This window comes from Gigantopelta aegis, chromosome 15 (genome assembly GCF_016097555.1).
Source record: "Gigantopelta aegis isolate Gae_Host chromosome 15, Gae_host_genome, whole genome shotgun sequence".
Taxonomy (NCBI): domain Eukaryota; kingdom Metazoa; phylum Mollusca; class Gastropoda; order Neomphalida; family Peltospiridae; genus Gigantopelta; species Gigantopelta aegis.
The window spans coordinates 34,242,688-34,264,647 of NC_054713.1; the positions used below are offsets into that span (position 1 = coordinate 34,242,688).

The 21,960-nt window shown below is 38.2% G+C and overlaps 1 protein-coding gene across 1 annotated transcript in view; it reads right to left on the reverse strand.

The window, feature by feature from the left end:
* The window catches only part of LOC121390397 (protein dispatched homolog 3-like), a 64,976-nt gene extending 45,281 nt beyond the window's left edge, over positions 1–19,695 (reverse strand). Inside the window, exon 1 of the mRNA XM_041522196.1 lies at positions 19,545–19,695. The gene's annotated coding sequence lies outside the window, so the exon portion shown is untranslated. The remainder of the gene's footprint in view (positions 1–19,544) is intronic.
* Between the last annotated feature and the right edge of the window lie 2,265 nt (positions 19,696–21,960).

Below are 21,960 nucleotides of genomic sequence, written 5' to 3' on the forward strand. Positions count from 1 at the left end.
CTCACAAATGTCTTTCTGGTAGAAAAACTGGGGGTTTCCTCGTTCCTCTGATGACTACAAGTCATAATTACCAATTGTTTGACATTCACTAAACAGGGTTTCTGCCAGAGGGTAAAATGGGTATGGCGCCATACCCAAATATGTTTGCAGATTTTTTTCTTTAAGTTAACCTTTTCAAAAAATTAATTATTCTTATCATTACTGAATGATTTTCTTAACCCTGACCCTAAACTTAATCCATTTTCTTTCTGGGGGAGGCCCCCAAAACACCCCTTTTGACTGTGGTTGCATTCAATTCCATAGTGCCATACCTAAAATATTCTTTCTGTACCTATCAGCCTGTAGACCGATGGCCTAACCACGACACCATGCACCGAGGCCGGTCGATTGTCTTGAAAATGTTAATTGTAATTGTTCCTCCTGTTCAGATTATGCAATTCACGGCTCGAATTTAACAGTGGCCATGCAGTAAATGGCTGCAATGCCCTAGTCATATGCTTCAATGCCTTAAAAATTAAACATAGTCTTACAGTCAAACTGGCCATGCCTTATTTCACGTTAGTAATCGATCATCATACACAAACGGGGGGGAGACGTAGCCCAGTGGTACAGCGCTCACTCAATGCGCAGTCAGTGTGGGATCGATCCCCGTCGGTGGGCCCAATGGGCTATTTCTCTTTCCAGCCAGTGCACCACGATTGGTATATCAAAGGCCGTGGTATGTACTACCCTGTCTGTGGAATGGTGCATATAAAAGATCCCTTGCTGCTAATCGAAAAGAGTAGCCCATGAAGTGGCGACAGCAGGTTTCCTCTCTCAATATCTGTATGGTCCTTAACTATATGTCCGACGCCATATAATCGTAAATAAAATGTGCTGAGTGCGTTGTTAAATAAAACATTTCTTTCTTTCATACACAAATGCGACTCCTCAAACATTGTTTTATTACAAAAACATAAATATAATTCACACTTATCTAGTTTGAATGGGTGTTGTTATATTAATACACTTGTTGAAGGTTGCCTTTTGGCCTTTAATACCCTAAAAACAAATCCATCGGTCTTATTTGCCAAATTTGAAGCCTATGGAACTGATGTACATGTAAATATGTTGGGGTTGATGCTTGTTTTAATGTGTATATAAATGGCTGGGGGGGGGGGGGGGGGGGGGGGGGGGGGGGGGGGGGGGGTAGATTCTGTAATTATTACTTTATGCCTCGTAGCTCTACCACATAGTTTTCTCATCCACTACATATATAATAATATAATAATACTAATATAGTTGTTTTGTTCATTTAATTGTGGGTGGTGGGTATATATCACGAAATGCCAACAAAACCCACTTCAACATCATGATCTATTCTGGAACAATGTTATCATTTATTAAGATGAATGAATGAATGAATGGATGGATGGATGGATGGATGGATGGATGATGGCTGGAACATTGAATGAGTGAGTGAGTGAGTGAGTGAATGAATGAATAAACAGATGAATGAAAGTTTAATGTCACACCCCAGCCCAAAAATTACACATCAGATATACGGTGTCAAACAAAGGTAAGTACATGAATATGAATAAAAGTCATAAACATTTTTTTATATGCTATTTAAATTCATTAAACCTCACCATAATCCTTAAGAAAATCCTTCTATAACTGCATGTACATGCATAAGGCACAGGTATGAACATAAAACCGTATGTACATCAGATTAATATACATCCACATGAACAAGATTTGTGCCAACGATTGATTAAAAAACAACACAAACACAGAAAAGCTGTATAAAATCTTTCAACAACCTGCCCAGTAAGCCTGGAAGGCAAGCCGGGGAATCAGTGTGTGTTTAAAACGTCAGTGTGTCACTTGGAAGGTACAACTGTGTTTGCCCAACAGGATACAGTCAGTCACACAGATCTGTGACCACGGTGTTGTCGGATAAGCACAACTTCCTTATTGAAATAATTAAAACATGACAGACGCCTGCTTCAACATCTTTGTTGCATGGAGAAGACTAAAAAAGGGCACGTAGTTGGATCCACTGCTGATAAGAAATATGGCTGTCTCCGGTGTGGTGTATAGTGTGTGATTGTGTCAACGAACAAGCCTTCTTAATTAGCAACAGATTTCTATAGCTCTGTTTTTAACAAAGACTAATCAGTCTGTACAAGGATTAGACAATGAACATTGTCAGAGATGAATGTCTTTTAACGAGGATGATATGATTCCAGCTAGGATTAATCCATGTCAGTTAGGATTAATTCATACCAGCACCAAATAATCCTTTAACAAGGATTTCATTTGATTTTCATTTGAACTTCATTTTTGTACTTATATCCAATTAAGGTTCAAGCACGTTGTCCTGGGCACATACTTCAGTTATCTGGGCTGTCTGTCGAGGACAGTGGGTTAGTTGTTAGTTGGTTAGTGGTCAGTGAGAGAGAAGAGGGTGTAGTGGCCTTACACCTACCCACTGAGCCCTTAAGAACTCGCTCTGGGTTGGAGCCGGTACCAGGCTGCGAACCGTGTACCTACCAGCCTGTAGTCCGATGGCTTAACCAGTGCGCCGCCGAGGCCGGTTAACTAGGATTAATCCATTCTGATGATTGCATGCAACAACAACAACTAAAATTACCTTAATTAAATTACTCAGTTAATTAAACTGAACAGAAACATACAATTGTACTTGAAATATTTTAAATTGTATCATATAATCTTTTAGTGTTAATTTATAAAAATTGAAATGCACTAAATATTTATATTCATATACTGTAATATCATATGTAAATTACACAGTTGTAGCTGAAATATTCTGAATATTTATATTTTATAATATATGTACATGTTTATCTCTACTCTGTACATGATATGTAGCCCAGTGGTAAAGCGCTCGCTTGATGAATGGTCGGTTTAGGATCAATCCCCGTCGGTGGACCCATTGGGCTAGTTCTCGTTCCAGCCAGTGCTCCACAACTGGTGTAACAAACACTGTGGTATGTGCTATCCTGTCTATGGAATGGTGCATATAAAAGATCCCTTGCTGCTAATTGAAAAGAGTAGCCCATGAAGTGGCGACAATTGGTTTCCTTTCTCAATATCTGTGTGGTCCTTAACCATATGTCTGACGCCATATAACCATAAATAAAATGTGTTGAGTGTGTCGTTAATAAAACATTTCCTTCCTTCCTTCCTGTAAATGTATCTATACTGTTAAAACACAAATTTCTATATGGGATAAGATTTAGCTCAGTCGGTTGAGTTCTCACCTGAAGTGCTTGCATCACAGGATCAAACCACCTCAGTGGATCCACTCAACTGATGTGTCTAGAAATGTATGTACTATTGTTTATATACTCCTGTAAACCAGACTCAAAATCAGATTATGTATGTTCCTCTTACGTTGTTGCAGAATTATGGCCAGAATTCATTTCATTTCAACTTATTTTTGTGCTTATATCCAATTAAGGTTCAAGCACACGATGTCCTGGGCACACACCTCAGCTATCTGGGCTGTCTGTCTAAGAAAGTGGGTTAGTTGTTAGTGGTTAGTGAGAGAGAAGAGGGTGTAGTGATCTTACACTTACCCATTGAGTGGTTAAAACTCGCTCTGGCTGGGAGCCGGTACCGGGCTGCAAACCCTGTTATTTACCAGCCTTATGTCCGATGGCTTAACCATGACACCACTGGCTGGTAGTGTGTAATAAAGTTCTGTTCTGTTCTATCCTAACTATAACAAAGACTAATCAATCCGTACGAGGATTAAACAATTCCGTCCGAGATGAACATCTTTTACCAGCTAGGATTAATCCATGTCAATTAGGATTAAGTCAATGGTGACAACAATTAATCCACATAACGTTAACCAATGATTAAAAATCCATTCAGCATGACACCGATTGCATGTTGTTTATTTCAACAAGGATTAATTCCTTTCATTTGGAATTCATCCCTATAATACCGCCCTCGGTGGCGTTGTGGTTAAGACATCAGACTACAGGCTGGTAGGTACAGGGTTCGCAGCCCGGTACCGGCGCCAACCAAGAGTGAGTTCTTAAGGGCTCAATGGGTAGGTGTAAGGCCACTACACACTCTTCTCTCTCACTAACCACTAACCAACTAAACTAGCTGAGGTGTGTGCCCAGGACAGCGTGCTTCAACCTTAATTGGATAAAAGCACGAAAATAAGTTGAAATGAAATGAAATCCCTATAATGAACACAACTTCTCAATTAGCAAAATTTGTTATTTCAATAAAGACTATACCAGTGCCAAAAATGGGGGGGGGGGGGGGGGTCAAGAAAAGCAAGAGGCATATGCACACACTCACACACACACACACCCGCTTCTTATGCCAGTGCTATACCAGTAAATAAATGTAGTTGGATATCAAACAATTGATAATTTTGACAGTTTTAGAGGAGTTAAAGTTTGTTTTGTTTAATGACACCACTAGAGCACACAAAAAAACCCACTAGATTTTCCATTACCAGCATGGAATCTTTAATATCATTTTTTATTCACAGACAGGACAGGGAATATTGTTGTTGTTTTTAATTTTCGATTAGCAACAGTTGCTATGAAATGAAAATTAATTAGCAAATATTATTTGACATTTGAGAATTGTGTAACAATCTCTAAAACTTGCATAATGAATGGCAACGTGACATTGAACAAAATTGTGTGTGTGCGCACGTGCGTGTGTATATGTGTGTGTGGTGTGTGCGTGAGTGTATGTGTGTGTGCGCATGCGTGCGTGTGTATATGCGTGTGTGTGCGTGTGTGTGTGCATGTGTGTGTACGTGTGTGCGTGCGTGCATGTATGCGTGTGTGTACATACATACACACACATGTATCAGGGCTTGTAGAATTTTTATAAAAATTTATTAGCCATGGGATCAGTGATTTCAAAACTTTACAAGCCAAAATTAAAAATTTACTAGCTCTACTTATACGTAAATACAATTTTACCAATAGGAATAATCGGATATGCCGCCTAAAGAAGGAGATAGAGCTTAAAAACCCTTAGATTGGGGGTGTGGGGGGGCAGGATATTCATGTTTACAAAATAGACGTAAAAGTTAAATGCAGCAGTTGACAACTTTTTTGTTTTCCCACTAGCCATCGGGCATGACTATAGTAGTTATTTGCTAGCCCTATATTAAATATTTTTAAAAAGCCATGGAAGTGGGGATACCATAATCTAGAAGAAAATGAAGGACCTGTTTTATTTAACGACACATTTACGGTTATATGGCGTCTGACATATGGTTAAGGATCACACAGATATTGAAAGAGGAAACCCGCTGTCCCAGACCGACCACGCAGAAAGTGAGCATTGTACCTCTGAGCTACATCTCGCCCCTTCATAATCTAGAAGCCTTGCGTAAAAGAAACTCACCACATTCATATCAACATCTTCACATTGTAAACGGAATATCCTCAAATCATGATGCGACTCTTGATGCACGGCATCCGAGAAATCAATAATATGCTATCAACAATACTGGCATGGCAGGACTACAACTGTGATGCTCTGCATGATACACACTGAAGACTCAACGTTTAATCTCCACTTAATTACCAGGCGTAATGATGACCTGCTGCGGGCGGACTCTCCCATCCAAACCACGTTACCAACCTTTACCTAAACTTCAGCTGCAAGGTATCGGTGAACACACGAGCGTACCTGTATGAGCACATCCATCAATGTTAAACAGTCACCGAGTGAAGAACTAGGAAGTTGGCAGGTCGGTTTTAACGCCAGGGTCACTCGGTAGTGGACACATCAATGTGTTTCATTTTAATTAGTGGATGGCAGTGATTTTGGGTGTGACCGGCCTCGATGGCATCGTGGTTAGGCCATTGGTCTACAGGCTGGTAGGTACTGGGTTCGGATCCCAGTCGAGGCATGGGATTTTTAATCCAGATACCGACTCCAAACCCTGAGTGAGTGCTCCTCAAGGCTCAATGGGTAGGTGTAAACCACTTGCACCGACCAGTGATCCATAACTGGTTCAACAAAGGTCATGGTTTGTGCTATCCTGCCTGTGGAAAGCACAAATAAAAGATCCCTTGCTGCCTGTCATAAAAGAGTAGCCTATGTGGTGACGGTGGGTTTCCTCTAAAAAAAACAGTGTCAGAATGACCATATGTTTGACGTCCAACAGCCGATGATAAAATAAAAAATCAATGTGCTCTAGTGGCGTTAAATAAAACAAACTTTACTTTACTTTTGATTTTGGGTGATTATACTAACCCTCCCCCCCCCCCCCCCACGACATCACTAGAGCACACTGATAAAGTAATCATCGGCTATTAGATGTTAAACATTATACTTTCCTGAATTATTTTTTAGGAGAGCAGTAAATTGTTCGCCTTACAATAAAAAAATTAATACATTTTATCTAAAATGCATGGAAGGAGTTAAAGTTTGTTTTGTTTAACGACACCACTAGAGCACACTGATTAAGTAATCATCGGCTATAAATTTGTTAAACATTTCGTAAATTTGACATAGTCTTAGAAAGGAAACTCACTTTATATCTTTTATATGCACCATCCCACAGACAGGGTAACACATACCACAGCCTTTGATACACCAGTTGTGGTGCACTGGCTGGAACAAGAAATAGCCCAATCGATACTAGACCATGCATCAGGTTGGTCTATAGAGTCGATCCAGCCATCTAGCGTTCCTTCACATCTTAGTCGGATGGGACGTGACCCCGTGGTAAAGCACTCACCTGACGCACAGTTGGTTTGTGATCGATCCCCGTCAGTGGGCCCATTGGGCTATTTCTCATTCCAGCCAGCTAGTGCACCACAACTGGCATTTCAAAGGCCGTGATATGTACTATCCTGTCTGTGGGATGGCGCATATAAAAGATCTATACTTACGTAAGTGATGTGTAAATGAAACTATCACTTTCACAAGTTTCAGAGGCCTGCGTAAAACCCCAACCCCAACCTATATTTACAATTTTACGTCAATTATATCATCTAAACTATAAGAACAATTGCTGTTAATATCTTCCCACATAATCAATTATGAATTTTTGTAACTGATCATCACATATATACATACATATATATATATATATATATATATATATATATATATATATGTAAAGCCAAACCAATCAATTTTCAATCATAATCGATCATTAGCACATACTACTTTATAATTTACACTTAATGCCTTGTAAAGTACTTTATTTAACTGGTCATATAATCATCATATCCCACTTGCTATAGATTCATTGATGTACTGTGAAACCTCTCAAACCGGACTCTCTGTAAACCAGAATTCCCTCAAAAACCGGACGTTTTTCAGAGTCCCTTTTTTAAATATCTGTGCAGAAGTGAACCTCTGTAAACCAGATACCTGTTAAAACCAGACTTTTTACTTGGTCCTCGAGCGTGTCCGGTTTAGAGGAGGTTCACTATATATATATAAATAAATCATAAATCAGAAAAAAAGACAACTTTGTAAAATTTAGCCAGTATCATTTTAGCCAATTGACACAATGCAGAGGTTCAAGTGCTTTTTACCTATCAGGTATGTCATCAGTGGCATAGGCAGCCCCCCCCCCCCCCCACACACACACACACACACACCCACCTCCACCATAACAATTAATTTTATTTCTTTTAAACTGTATTAAATTTTATGACATGATAGCATGATAGCATTATCCATCCATCCATCCATCCATCCATACATGTACATGGATGTTTGGATGGCTCAGAACGCATCGTGGTCAGTCTGCAGTTTGCTCTAGTGGTGTCATTAAACAAAATCCAAAACAAAATTCTCTGCTCAAATGAACATGAACATTATTAGAACTGGAATCCCAGACATATATTATCACTGTTTTAACTTTTTAACCTTTTATATGTTTGATCATTACTCCCCCCTCCTCCTCCTCCTCAAGGGAGTGTACCCCCCTTCTGCCAGAGGGAGCGCTCTACCAACTTAGCTAAATTCCACCTGGTCAGTGTTATGTCAATCTAACACAGTATGGCACACTTAAATTTGCCCCACCTCGGTGGATCCATTCTTTTTCCAACCAGTGCACCACAATTGGTCAAAGGCTGTGGTATGTGGTTGCCTGTCTGCGGGACAAACTTTTTAACCTTTAATACGTTTGATCATTACCTCCCTCCTCTCTCCGTGGGAGGGCTCTACCAACTGGGCTAAATCCCACCTGGTCAGTGTCATTCTATGACACACTTAAATTTACCTCTGTGCACCATCTGATTTGCTGAATTATTCATACATACAGTGCTAGCTAGAACAGAATGACCTGTGCCGTAACTAACGGCATTGTCCTCGGAGAACACACAAACGATATCTCTGAAAGAATCAAATCTGACACCGATTATTCACACAGCCCGCTGCTAAGCTATCGATACACTTCTTTGGGAAGAGAGAATATTGATTTGGTTTGCCAAATATTACGAGACTGATGATGGAAAGGAAAGGAATATTTGTTTTTAATGACGCCTCAGCACATTTTAAATCATGGTTATTTGGGGTCTAACATATGGCAGTGATAGAAATAAGTAAACCTGTTCACTAGTTCACAGGACAAGTACATCTAGAAATCTACTTGTCTGCCAATGTGTTCACTTGTCCAAATAAATGTTTTATTTCATTCAAACCGGCCTCGGTGGCGTCGTGGTTAGGCCATTGGTCTACAGGCTGGTAGGCACTGGGTTCGGATCCCAATCGAGGCATGGAATTTTTAATCCAGATACCGACTCCAAACCCTGAGTGAGTTCTCCGCAAGGCTCAATGGGTAGGTGTAAACCACTTGCACTGACCAGTGATCCATAACTGGTTCAACAAAGGCCATGGTTTGTGCTATCTTGCCTGTGGGAAGTGCAAATAAAAGATCCCTTGCTGCTGATCGGAAAGAGTAGCCCATGTAGTGGCGACTGCAGGTTTCCTCTCAAAATCTGTGTGGTCCTTCATCATATGTCTGACGCCATATGACCGTAAAAATAAAAATGTGTTGAGTGTGTCGTTAAATAAAACATTTCTTTCTTTGTTTCATTCAAGTGCAAGGACAATGTCTGTTACTGCTCAAAATGGACAACCATTGAGGTAAAATTTGCTTGTCCAAGCATTTTCACCTGTCAGGACAAATGGATAAGTGTTTATTTTGAACACTGTATGGTTATTTGGAGACTTGGTGAGAGAGAGAGAGGAGAGAGAGAGAGAGAGAGAGAGAGAGAGAGAGAGGAACCCATTGCTGCCATATTTAAAAAGTTTTAAGTTTATTTTGTTTAACAACACCACTAGAGCATTGATTTATTAACCATCGGCTATTGGATGTCAAACATTTTTGTAATTTTGACGTATAGTCTTAGAGAGAAACCCATCAGTATAGCAAAATATCTTTTATAGGCAATTATATCCATACCCAGGATGGCACATACCACAGCCTTTGATGTACCAGTCATGGTGCACTGCCTGGAATGAGAAACAGCTCCATGGGTCCACTGATAGACTACTCCTACATGTACCAACAAAGCAGCAAGGCATCTTTTATATGCACTTTTCCATAGACATAACAGTACCCAGTACATGTACATGCCATACATGTACGGCCTTTGATATAAGTCATGGGACACTGGTTAGGAAAAGTGATAAACTTCAAAGCTATCTGAAACCCATTTATTAATAATAGCTTTTCTAAATTTGAAACAATGCATGAGATCAATCTTTATAAAACAGTTTTGTAATCAGAAATCAATGAAAATAATTAACTTGCTTCCTTTCTATCTGGAGGGATTTGGAATGATTTGGGAAATACAAAACTATTCAAACACAGTATAAAGCATTAACATTGATAATACATTATACATGTCTGGGAGTACCTTTCTAAAACTGTTCATGTTCATTTGAGTGGAAAAAAAGTTTTGTTTTTGTTTAACACTGATAACTACAGCACACTGATTTATTAATCATCGGCTATTGGATGTCAAGCATTCGTTAATTTGACATATAGTTTTAGAGAGGAATACCGCTACATTTTTCCATTAGTAGCAAGGGATTTTTTTATATGCACTGGTGTATTCCACAGACACAGACAGGATATAGTACAAACCACAACCTTTGATATACCAGTCATGGTACGTATATGGTGCACTGGCTAGAATGAGAAATAGCCCAACAGGTTCACTGATGGGGATCGATCCTAGGGAGCACTTTAGCACTGGGCTATATTCCACCCAACTCATTTGAGTAGAGGTTTCAGTTAGTTACTTGTCAATGTTAATTCCCATTTTGTTACTTCCCTTGCCTATTTCATTATTTTTTGCATTTACCATAGTCTAACACCTAATAGCTGATGTATTTTTCCTGCTGGGGTTTCGTTAAACACTATTCTATCTATTCTATCTCTCCCTTGCCTATTTTGTACACTGTATCTACTTAGTTTAAAGCACAATATCTGAAGAGAAAGAATGAATGAATGAATGAATGAATGAATGAATGTTTAACGACACCCAAGTACGAAAAATACATCGGCTATTGGGTGTCAAACTATAAGGTAAATGCAAAAATGAAGGAAATGTTTTATTTAACGACGCACTCAACACATTTTATTTACGGTTATATGACGTCGGACATATGGTTAAGGACCATACAGATATTGAAGGAGGAAACTCGCTGTTGCCACTTTATGGGCTACTCTTTTCAATTAGCAGCAAGGGATCTTTTATATGCAACATCCCACAGACAGAATAACATATACCACAGCCTTTGATATACCAGTCATGATGCACTGGCTGGAACAACAAATAGCCCAATGGGACCACCAATGGGGATCGATCCCACACTGACCGTGCATCGAGCAAGCGCTGTACCACTGGGCTACGTTTCGCCCCATGTATAGATGAGGTAATAATCATGATCAACATCAATATAACCATTCAAGAGTTAAATTAAAAGAGTGTACTAAAGAACTGTGCAAAAAATATCACAGACAGGTCAAATTAACATTTAGAATAAAATACAGTATCACGAAGGAATTTCAACAAAAGTTAAGGATGGAAATGTTTGAAGAGTGTTTTTAGAGGCCTACACAAGAAAAAAAGGAAATGCTATTTGTTCTAGAATGATAGTTCAACTAGTTTCTGTTACAATGGTTTACAAAGCAGCTTTAAGCTTCACATTTAAAGTAAACGCAGTTCTGTGTACCAAAGGTTTTTCTTGTCCCGAGTTAAATAAATAAAGATTATAGCAGGAGAAACTACACGACTGTATGTACACAGCATCTAGGTTATGATGCAAGTTTTATTTCTCAAATACAAGTATGACTAAGACTGACTCAGCTACTATACAGCTGTGAGCAAATAAAATGTATGCAAATAGCAGTAATATATACTCAGATGAAATGCACAAATGCCACACAAATTAAGTGCACATACAAATATACTGATGAAAAGAAATAAAGGATCACACAGATAGCAACAAGAACTAATGACTGCATCGAAAATCAATTCTTATTGTCAGAAGTTGACTGGGAACATAATATAGGCAGCACAGTCAACACTACAGACATTCAATTCCACATTACAAATTGGTATGAAATACAGCCATTACTACGCTAGTTGTGAATTAAATTTGGTCTACAATTTGATGTGTTCCCTTATTTCTTTCCATCAGTATATTTATGGGATATTAAACGAGCTTCCATTTCTTATCATGTTTATGTCCCGAGTGAAATTATTTTCAATTGTCACAAACTTCAGCAAGTGACAGTGAAAATTATTTCATGAGGGACATAAACATAATACAAAATGGTGGCAAGTTTAATATCCTATTTATTACCCATAATCAATCTTAAGTTATATCACTCAACTCATTTGATTAATCATCATGTGACGTCGAAGTGATATGTTCCACTTGGCGTTCTAGTGGGACGTATCACTTTGATATGTATCAATATATTTTTAACCATATGGGTAATAATATCAGTTATCAGTCTTCGCCATTTGTCATCAAAATCAAGATGAGCTGAAGATCTCTCTCCTGGAATGGTGCTAAACGAGCAATCGCATGAAGTTTCAAATAAAATGTATTGAAAATTTAAGTGCAAACAAGGAAGAAGAAGGAAAAATGTTTTATTTAACAACACACTCAATTTTTTTTATTTATGGTTATATGGCGTCAGACATATGGTTAAGGACCACACAGACAGAGAGAGGAAACCTGCTGTTGCCACTTCATGGGTTACTCTTTTCGATTAGCAGCAAGGGTTCTTTTATATGCACCATCCCACAGACAGGGTAGTACATACCACTGCCTTTGATATACCAGTCGTGGTGCACTGGCTGGAACGAGAAATAGCCCAATGGGCCTACTGACAGGATCGATCCCAGACCGACCGCTCATCAAGCAAATGCTTTACCACTGGGCTACGTCCCACCCTTGCAAGTTAGGATTTACCAAGCCGTTCTGTGGGTCCAAATATAGGCCCCTTCCCAGAAGAAAGTGACATTGAAAATTCCCTATTTCTATGCTAAAAATTCCCATCATATATACATGTATATACCGGGGAACCTTTTGTTTTCAAAATCTTGAAGAGCGATATTTCTAGTCAATTGAAAATTGATTAGCAACCAAGTATTTTAATGATTTTAATGTTTTAAAATTGTGTAGCGATCTATGAAACTTGTGTAGCGAATCGTGACGTGATATACTGAACAAAATGTTCCCTGTATATATAATAATTTTTGTTCTAATAAATTAATTTAACAGTTAGCATGGGCTCTGTACTGCATCACTCAGTGGCCTAAAAAACATATACCAAGTATGCTTATAGTAAGAAAGAAAAAGAAAGAAATGCTTTATTTAATAAAGCACTCAACACAATTTATTTTACGGTTATATGACATATGGTTAAGGACCACACAGATATTGAGAGAGGAAACCCGCTGTCATCACTTCATGGGCTACTCTTTTCGATTAGCATCTTGGGATCTTTTATATGCACCATCCCACAGACAGGTTAATACATACCACGGCCTTTGATATACCAGTCGTGGTGCATTGGCTGGAACGAGAAATAGCCCAATGGGCCCGACAGGGATCAATCCCAGACCGACTGCGCATCAAGCGAGTGCCTTACCACTGGGCTACGTCCCGCCCCATGCTTATAGTAAATCATAATACTAAAGTCGCCTCCATCGGTAATATGACGTCATCAAGATTAGCATAAATTAGTTTGACGTCACGCATTTTATGAAAACGTGATGCTGAAGTACATGTACATGTATACAAGTCATGTTGGCTTGTAAACAAATGACCCATTGACAGCAACACATTATTACCTAGAGACCTTGCAAATTTGCATATACCTTTAAATTTGCATACTATTATTACACGGGTTAATACATTAAATCATCACATGGATATCATGGGTACATTATAGGATAAATATATATATATGACATTTCTATAAAAAAATATCAGTGAAATATCCAGTGTTTGAAATAAGAACTTGTCTGTTTGTCCTGATAAGTGAAAATCTGACAGACAAGTAAAATGTACCTCAAGTGAAAATGTTCAATGCAGTTTAATTCTGAGTAATCAAAACTAATGTTCTTGTACTTAAATAAAAGAAAGAAAGAAATGTTTTATTTAACGATGCACTCAACACATTTTTATTTTACGGTTATATGGTCATATGGTTAAGGACCACTCAGGGTTTGGAGTCGGTATCTGGATTAAAAATCCCATGCCTCGACTGGGATCCGAACCCAGTACCTACCAGCCTGTAGACCGATGGCCTAACCACAATGCCACCGAGGCCAGTTTAAATAAAACTAACAACTTATTTAGACAAGTGAATGTATTGGCAGACAAGTAGATTTCTAAATATATTTGTCCATTGGACTTGAACGTGAAAATTTCTGCTTATTTCTATCACTGATTCATTGCATTAATTAAGCCACTCAGTATATATATATATATATATATATATATATATATATATATATATATATATATATATATATATGTGTGTGTGTGTGTATCATAGTAAACAGGCACTCGCCAAATTCGCCAATTGCGAATTTTAGAAACAATTGGAAAATTTTATTTTAATTTGGCAAATAAATTTCATATAACAGATGTTATTTTATTACAAAATAATTGGGTTTTTGCAATTTTTGAACTTTAAAATGTTGATTTGGCAAAATTTTCTGATCACCCAGAGCTAGCCGTTGTAAAAAAGAACTATGTCAATGACTTCATGCAAAGTCGTCGACACATGTATTTGGATCTGCGAAGTAGAATTGTATACCTGTAAGTTTTACCACAAAGAAATGTCAGTGTGTGTTGTATTACAGACAAAATAAAAGCCCTCATTTCATTGACTTCAAAACCACTGACCCATATACCTGTCAAGTAAAGTAGTTTCTATCAGACGGTATGAAGGATAAAATTACGTACCCTAAAATCTTGAAAAATAGTGAATCGATTTTTTTTCACTTTTAGATAGATCATATTAAGAGAACTGCTGTTTAAAATGTGTCAAACTACATGAATGCACTGTCCAATTTTACCAGCCTCGGTGGTGTCGTGGTTAAGCCATTGGACATAAGTCTGGTAGATACAGGGTTCGCAGCCTGGTACCGGCTCCCACCCAAAGGGAGTTTTAATGACTCAGTAGGTAGATGTAATACACGCTCTTCTCTTTCAGTAACCATTAACAACTAACCCACTGTCCTGGACAGACAGTCCAAATAGCTGAGATGTGTGCCCAGGACAAAGTGCTTGAACCTTAATTGGATAAGATTTCAAACCCATATCCACCTAGTTGTGGCACTTATGATCTGTTTTATTTTTATTATGTACCCTCAAATTATTTTCTGGTAGAAAGCCAGTTGTGGTAATTTCTGGTTGTCAGTTTTACCAGAAATAAATGAAATGGGTTTTTTTTAATTTAACAACGAACTCAACACATTTTATTTACGGTTATATGATGTCGGACATATGGTTAAGGACCACACAGATATAAAGAGAGGAAACCTGAAGTTGCCACTTCATGGGCTATGCTTTTCGATTAGCAACAAGGGATCTTTTATATATACCATCCCACAGACAGGATAGTACATACCACAGCCTTTGTTACACCAGTTGTGGAGCACTGGCTGGAACAAGAAATAGCCCAATGAGGCCACCGACAGAGATCAATCCTAAACTGACCGCAAATTAAGCGAGCGCTTTACCACTGGGCTACGTCCCACCCCCATCTAGATAATGATGTGACACACTGTAAATGAATCCTTCATAGTGCTTACAAGTGTTTTGTAAAACATTTTTATATTAGCCCAATTAACTTTAAAAAGACCATCCCAAGTTAAAAAATTTTCTGAGTACATGTATTACCTATTTAACAATTTAAAAAAAAATTATGTTTAGAATATCAGTGTTTGTATATTCAATGTGTTTCTGGTTATACTTCATTTTTGTTTCTCCCAATAAATTTGTACATACAAAACAAAAATATAATTAGAAAGTAAAATAAATTTTGAGCTACTAACATTACCTGCATAAACATTAGGACCTGGGCCTCGTTCCACGAAGCGATCTTAGCCCTAAGATTACGTTAAGCGCATAGCTACCCTATGCAATTAAGTTGATCTTAGGGCTAAGATTGCTTCGTGGAACGGGGCCCAGAAACAGAAGTAGGACTAGAAAAATAATACAGCAAGTTTTATAAATGGAAGTCAAACATGACATCACATGTAGTACTATATATATACTCATAACTGAGGGGACAAAAAGGAGCCTTTAATATTTGCAGGGGTGCAGAAAGTACTCACCCGCTCGCCAAATGCGAGTAAAAATTCTCATGGACGAGTTAGAAAATGTAACTACCAGTCCGACAAGCGATCTGTCTTTTTCTAACTGACGGTATTTTTTTTTTTTTTTATAAATTTTGAATTTTGTAAATATATATGAAAAAAAACTGTGAAAACTGTCTTTATTAGAATACTTCAAAAAATATATATCATTTGATGTGAAGACAGTGCATATTATAACATTATTAAACATTAATATATTGTTCTAAAGGCTGGCGGACTAGTATAAATTCTGGCTAGTAAATTTTAGTTGGTTCTGGTCCGGCAGGTTAGTGAAATATTTTTCATTTCTGTACCCTTGATTTGAAAAGTTTCATGTTTTGACATGATAAGCTGTTGAAATATTGCTGTAACATGTTCATAAATTTCAAACAAAATACACCCTTTGTTTTGTTGTTTTTGGGGACAAGATGACAACATGTAAACTATAGTGTGTTTGCAGCATACAAAGATATATGTACACACATCAGGGCAGGTTCTGACACTCGCAAAAATTGTCAAATGCGAATTTTAACAGGGCATAAAATTTGAATTTTTCAGACAACCAATATGTCGTGCGTGTGGTTTTAGTATTTGCACAAACAATTTTTTTTCAGTAGTTCAGATACAAATAAAAAGGTTAATGAACTTAATGGGCAACGATATTCAAACGAGAAGCTTTTCTTCTATCATAAATCTGAAAATATTATTTTTGTGTGCTAGGACTAACTTAAAAGCTATCAGGCAAATAAAAATTCGGTTGGTTTGTCCTAACCCAACTGACCCGTGAAAATCTACCCTATGTCAAAATCTTTTTTGACCTCTTTTGGGGAAGATTTTTTTTTTTTTTTATATTTAACCAATTTCAATTTAGGCTTAAACAATACAGCTTTTCCACGAATGATCCGACATTTATGTTGATACTGGTTTTGCATAACCGACAGACGAATGACAAAATCGTTTGTGCCAAATTTTATGCCACAGTTAAGAACAATTGGCAAAAGTTTATTTTAATTTGGAGAAAACATTTGTTTACTAACTTGTTATTTTGTTGAAAATAGCTATAGGTTTTGCATTTTTAAGATAATTTGTCAAAATGTTCTGATCACCCACAAATAGCCCTGCATGTATATGTATACGTACCAGAATACAAACTGATGCTGAATTTCAGAAACTGTCATGTCATGAATACAACTGATGGAATCCATCTAGAAATGTACTGTTTTTAATGCTTGGCGAGTGTTGACAGTAATCTCTTTTATCATGAATACTATAGTTAGCAACATACAAAGATATATATTTACATGTACATGTACCGGTATACAAATTTATACTGAATTTCAGAAATTGTCATGTCATTTTATACGTCTGATACATATTAATAAAACAGACCATAAGTGCCCTTACTAGGTATAGATACATGTGTTGAAATTTGATCTTGTATGTCATACACATTCACACAATCTGAACAGAATAAATTATACATATAGTGTCATACAGGCTATATAATATATCCATTAATTGCCAGGACTTTAGGGTACATAATGTTACCTTCAGTATCTTCTGGTAATAGAACTGAACTCCATGCAATCCCTATTGCTTCTTACTACATGTAACCTGTGCTACTAAGTACTGGGAAAGTTTAAATGGGATATGGTGGCATTACAGGGAACATTTTGTTTTCAAAATGTTGATTAGTGATATTTCTAGTCAACTGAAAATTGATTAATTAGCAACTACTATTTAATGTTTTAAAATTGTGCAGCGATCTCTCTAACTTGTATAGTGAATCGTGATGCGATACTGAACAAAATGTTCCCCGCATTACACTGGGTCCCCCCCCCCCCCCAAATATGACCACTGTATATATAGCTAGCTAGCCCCAATTAGCTAAAGCTATATCAGGACGTCAGGACGTCGGAAGTAATAAGAGAGGGTGGGTGTGGGAGGGGTTCCCCCTCTTGCAGAGGGCACTGCAGGGTGTTCCCGCTTGAAACATTTTCAAAAATATCTACTTTCAGACGATATTATATTATCAGATTGTTAAGCAGAAAGAACACTAAAATATGTATGAGTATGTACTCTTAAAAACAAAAAGCCGAAATATTGGGGATGCAGGTGATACCCATGTCGACCCAACTGCATGGGGCGAGACTTAGCCCATTGGTAAAGCACCTGCTTGATGTGCGGTCGGTTTGGGATCGATCCCTGTCAGTGGGCCCATTGCGCTATTTCTCACTCCAGCCAGTGCACCATGACTGGTACATCAAAGGCTGTGGTATGTGATATCCTGTCTATGAGATGGTGCATATAAAAGATCCCTTGCTGCTAATCACAAAAAAGAGTAGATCATGAAGTGGCGACAGCAGGTTTCCTCTCTCAATATCTGTGTGATCCTTAACCATATGTCTGATGCCATATAACCGTAAATAAAATGTGTTGAGAGCGTCGTTAAATAAAAACATTTTTTTCTTTCTTTCCCAACTCTGTCGCCCCTGTATATACACAGCTGCAGTGTATAAGTATAACAGGGATTTATACAGGATATTCTGCCATGGTCCCATGTCTGATGGGATTGGGAAAAATTAGTGTGAGTAAATCATAAATGGGGTATATTGTCAGGGCACTGGATGCTGCAGTAGACCACTGTGGAATTAATTTATTGGAACAGACATAATTAAATATATATATATATTGGGTGTTTTTAGCATAAAAATTGAGAACTTTCAGTGCCACTTTCTTTTGGTAAGGGGTCTATGTTCGGACCCACAGAATCTGGATGTTTAAGGCTTGTGCGAATCTGGATGAAAATCGAAATGGAAGTTTCGCAGAGTTTAATTAGCCCTGGTTAATTGTCTTTCTGTTTCTGTTTCTTGTTAAACCTGTAAAGTGTAAACAGAAATCTAATTTTTCGTTGGCAATCACCCCTGCCACAATGATCCTCAAACTAAAACTTTCTAATATCAAATGGTATGGCTTTTAATACAATAAATAAATAAGTAAGTTAGTAGGTCAACTCTTTATGTGAATGCTATTAATAAATGGCACATATATAATGACACAGTGGTCCTGAGTGGAGTTCGTTGTTGGTTCAATCCTGAGGGTTTGTTGTTGGTGTTTGGGTTTTTTTTTAACAAGTTTCTTTTTTCTTTTTTTAAAGAACACATTAGACACTTAACAGCTATTGCTGAAACAATGTGCTGGGTTTTCATTAAAGATTTCTTTGTTTGCAGAGGTTATAAACATGAAATCAGCAGTGGTCTTCATAAATGATTTATAGACAACTTAGTGAGTATTTACAGGCTGCTAGTCATATGGCTTTAAAAATTGTACTTTTTTCAAACAATAACAGAACAAATTCATTTGTGTACAGTATGTATGCGTTTGTTAAACAAATACGCTGATGTTCTTTGCCAAAAATCCTGAATTTATCAAATAATAACGCTGATGTAAACATGACCTTAAGGTCAATTAAACTGATATTTGTATATCGTTACGCTCGTTATTACATATTTGAGTAAAAACGGGATATCGGTCTAACAAAAAAGCAGACAATAAACATATGATTACAAAGAAAATGGAATATCTTTTCACGGCATGAAATATGATCAAATGTGTTTGTGGATATACAAGATGGTGTAATTATAAATCAGTATAACACGAAATAAGTCAGAAAATGTGTACCTCGAAACGGTTGGTAAACCTCTTGTTCATCAAAGAGTACGCCAGACATCCGTCATTTGGTTTTCACCAACAATTTCGCACTGAGCATGCGCGTATTTGCACTAAGCAATATGCAAATCATAGGTCAGCACCTATGCTAGGGCGGATCACTTGTTTTAATTTATTGTACCAGAAAGACAGAAAAGTAAGGGGCCGTCCATAATTTTAAAAAATTTCACGAGCGTACAAACCGTAAAGGGCCAGCGTACACTTTTTTTGAAAATGAAAAAAAGTCGATCAACATTTTTCATTTGGGGAATGTACACTTTTAGGGGGGGGGGGGGGGGGGGGGGGAGAGTGGGGTAGTCAAAAGTGTACTCTTTGTACACTTGTGTGAAAATTTTGAAAATTATGGACGGCCCTAAAGTAAATTTTGTTTTATTTAACGACGCCACTAGAGCACATTGATTTTTTTTATCTTATCATCGGCTATTGGACGTCAAACAATTGGTCATTCTGACACTGGTTTTTTAGAGGAAACCCGCTGTCGACACTTTTACGACAGGCAGCAAGGGATCTTTTATTTGCGTTTCCCACAGGCAGGACAGCACAAACCATGGCCTTTGTTGAACCAGTTATGGATCACTGGTCGGTGCAAGTGGTTTACACCTACACACTGAGCCTTGCGGAGCACTCATTCAGGGTTTGGAGTCGGAATCTGGATTAAAAATCCCATGCCTCGACTGGGATCCGAACCCAGTACCTACCAGCCTGTAGACCGATGGCCTAACCACGACGCCACGGAGGCCGGTAGAAAGACATGGTATTGAGAGAGGAAACCCGCTGTCGCCACTCCATGGGCTACTCTTTCTGATTAGCAGCAAGGGATCTTTTATATGCACCATCCCACAGACAGGGAAGTACATGCCACGGCCTTTGATATACCAGTCTTGGTGCACTGGCTGGAATGAGAAATAGCCCAATGGGCCCACCGACGGGAATCGATCCCACAAGACACCCGTAGCTCAGCTTATAAAAATAAAAGAAGTAATAACATCTTTCCCTCTGACTGCTACTGACCCCAGTCGGGCTGCTGGTGCTCTCTTGCACCTGCCAGTGCAGGCGGTCCCTTCTCCACCACCCCAACCTTTCCTGTTATAGACGGAGGAGCCGGCCGAGCCATGACAAGCATGCGCTAAAACAGCTTAGCTTAGTAACTGGTTTAACGTGTCCATATACTAATAGGGTTTTGAATACGCCTATCCCGAGTCCGGCCTCCGATAGGATCGGGGATCTGACTCGGGACAGGGATATCCTAACAAATAGGGTCAATTTAGAAATTTTGAATATTAACGCCAAAAGTATAAAACTGGGGAAAACTGGGGTTAATAAGTTTTGGCTGCGCCCTTAAAGAAAAATATTAGCATTCCTTTCCTATATAAATTATTAATATAATATAATTTCGGCGCAAATTTAGATGGGCATATTTTAAACATTGGTGTGACCAAGTGAGGGTCGGTCGGGAGGGGAGGCCGGCCCTACACAAAATCTAAGGCCGAACCGCCTACGCCTGTAGCCCCAAAGAATGCTCTAACTCCCGGCATCCCATCACACACACACACACACACACACACACACAAACACACCGTGTCCAAAAAAAAAAAAAAAAAAAAAAAAAAAAAAAAAAAAAAAAAAAAAACAACCGCAGTTCAGTCCAATCCTGGCAGCCTACTAGTTGTTTAGGAAGTTATTATAACTTCCCAAACCGGCGTCACTTGAAGAGTGACGCCAAAGGGTTATAAGAGTTTAATCGCTGGTGCCACTAGGGGAGTGGCGCAAAAAATCCAGCGATGGTTAATTTAATATTTCGTTTTGAGTACCAAGACTGCCAGAAGGAGAGAGTTGAACCCGGCCGATCCATGGAAAAACAGGCGACTCCTCAGTTGTCCTCTAAAACAACACGATTAGGTTATTTAGAAGACGCGGCGAACACTTTAATTTATAATACCTAGGGCAGTAGACGAGGTAATATTAACCAAGCCACTACCAAAGGCACAGACCAGACACCTGCCCTGTTAAATTACATAATTTGGTTTTTTTATTAAAAATATAAAATAATGATTAAAACAGCTCGCCCTAAATGTGTACGCTAATCCCTAGCCCGAGTACTCTGACTGTAGTGCTAGACGGACATTTGGACAGATATTTAATAGCCCTTACTAAATATCTGTCCAAATGTCCGTCTAGCCCTCTACAGTCCGATTACTCGGGTTAGTTAATCCCTATAAAATAACGTAATATCTTTGCATGGAAGGAAGGAAATGTTTTATTTAACGACATACTCAACACATTTTATGTACGGTTATATGGCGTCGGACATATAGTTAAGGACCACACAGATATTGAGAGAAGAAACCCGCTGTCGCCACTTCATGGG